The sequence below is a fragment of the Durio zibethinus genome, unplaced genomic scaffold (genome assembly GCF_047325235.1).
Source record: "Durio zibethinus cultivar Kanyao isolate XHJ-2024 unplaced genomic scaffold, ASM4732523v1 HiC_scaffold_387, whole genome shotgun sequence".
In the NCBI taxonomy this organism is placed as follows: domain Eukaryota; kingdom Viridiplantae; phylum Streptophyta; class Magnoliopsida; order Malvales; family Malvaceae; genus Durio; species Durio zibethinus.
Window position 1 is genome coordinate 587,501 of NW_028323010.1, and position 2,500 is coordinate 590,000.

Genomic DNA, 2,500 nt, shown 5'->3' on the forward strand with positions numbered 1-2,500 from the left:
CGGGCGGTTGCCTCGATCACCATCGGCACACGCTGGGCCCTGGTGCGGGCGGTTGCCCCCAGCACCATCGGCACACGTTGGGCCCTGGTGCGGGCGCTTGCCTCGACCACCATCGGCACACGCTGGGCCCTTGTGCGGGCGCTTGCCTCGACCACCATCGGCACACGCTGGGCCCTGGTGCGGCCGCTTGCCTCGACCACCATCGGCACACGCTGGGCCCTGGTGCGGTCGGTTGCCTCGAGCACCATCGGCACACGCTGGGCCCTGGTGCGGGCGCTTGCCTCGACCACCATCGGCACACGCTGGGCCCTGGTGCGGGCGCTTGCCTCGACCACCATCGGCACACGCTGGGCCCTGGTGCGGCAGGTTGCCTCGAGCACCATCGGCACACGCTGGGCCCTGGTGCGGTCGGTTGCCTCGAGCACCATCGGCACACGCTGGGCCCTGGTGCGGGCGCTTGCCTCGACCACCATCGGCACACGCTGGGCCCTGGTGCGGCAGGTTCCCTCGACGACCATCGGCACACGCTGGGCCCTGGTGCGGCAGGTTGCCTCGAGCACCATCGGCACACGCTGGGCCCTGGTGCGGTCGGTTGCCTCGATCACCATCGGCACACGCTGGGCCCTGGTGCGGGCGGTTGCCTCGACCACCATCGGCACACGCTGGGCCCTGGTGCGGCAGCTTGCCTCGAGCACCATCGGCACACGCTCGGCCCTGGTGCGGTCGGTTGCCTCGAGCACCATCGGCACACGCTGGGCCCTGCTGCGGCAGGTTGCCTCGACCACCATCGGCAGCCTCGACCACCATCGGCACACGCTGGGCCCTGGTGCGGGCGCTTGCCTCGACCACCATCGGCACACGCTCCGCCCTGGTGCGGCAGGTTGCCTCGACCACCATCGGCACACGCTGGGCCCTGGTGCGGGCGGTTGCCTCGACCACCATCGGCACACGCTGGGCCCTGGTGCGGGCGCTTGCCTCGACCACCATCGGCACACGCTGGGCCCTGGTGCGGGCGCTTGCCTCGACCACCATCGGCACACGCTGGGCCCTGGCGCGGCAGGTTGCCTCGACCACCATCGGCACACGCTGGGCCCTGGTGCGGGCGCTTGCCTCGAGCACCATCGGCACACGCTCGGCCCTGGTGCGGTCGGTTGCCTCGAGCACCATCGGCACACGCTGGGCCCTGGTGCGGCAGGTTGCCTCGACCACCATCGGCACACGCTGGGCCCTGGTGCGGGCGCTTGCCTCGACCACCATCGGCACACGCTCCGCCCTGGTGCGGCAGGTTGCCTCGACCACCATCGGCACACGCTGGGCCCTGGTGCGGGCGGTTGCCTCGACCACCATCGGCACACGCTGGGCCCTGGTGCGGGCGCTTGCCTCGACCACCATCGGCACACGCTGGGCCCTGGTGCGGGCGCTTGCCTCGACCACCATCGGCACACGCTGGGCCCTGGTGCGGCAGGTTGCCTCGACCACCATCGGCACACGCTGGGCCCTGGTGCGGGCGCTTGCCTCGAGCACCATCGGCACACGCTCGGCCCTGGTGCGGTCGGTTGCCTCGAGCACCATCGGCACACGCTGGGCCCTGGTGCGGCAGGTTGCCTCGACCACCATCGGCACACGCTGGGCCCTGGTGCGGGCGCTTGCCTCGACCACCATCGGCACACGCTCGGCCCTGGTGCGGTCGGTTGCCTCGAGCACCATCGGCACACGCTGGGCCCTGGTGCGGCAGGTTGCCTCGAGCACCATCGGCACACGCTGGGCCCTGGTGCGGGCGGTTGCCTCGACCACCATCGGCACACGCTGGGCCCTGGTGCGGGCGCTTGCCTCGACCACCATCGGCACACGCTGGGCCCTGGTGCGGGCGCTTGCCTCGAGCACCATCGGCAGACGCTGGGCCCTGGTGCGGCAGGTTGCCTCGAGCACCATCGGCAGACGCTGGGCCCTGGTGCGGCAGGTTGCCTCGAGCACCATCGGCACACGCTGGGCCCTGGTGCGGTCGGTTGGCTCGAGCACCATCGGCACACGCTGGGCGCTGGTGCGGGAACTTGCCTCGACCACCATCGGCACACGCTGGGCCCTGGTGCGGCAGGTTGCCTCGATCACCATCGGCACACGCTGGGCCCTGGTGCGACAGGTTGCCTCGAGCACCATCGGCACACTATCGGCCCTGGTGCGGGCGGTTGCCTCGACCACCATCGGCACACGCTGGGCCCTGGTGCGGGCGCTTGCCTCGAGCACCATCGGCACACGCTGGGCCCTGGTGGGTTTAGGCACATCTTCAAATTTCTGCCGTGCCAATGCCATTTTTATGGCTTGTAAATTCATACAATGGTCCCCTAAGCCTTCACGTGAAGTTTCGTTGGAAGATGACTCGTTTTCTATTTTTCACGATTTTCGAAACTTTTTGCGGTTCGGGATTTTTTAAAATTTTTTTATAAGGATTTTTGGCCCCAAATTTTGTAGGCATGATCCTTCTATTTTTGTTGGCATGCAC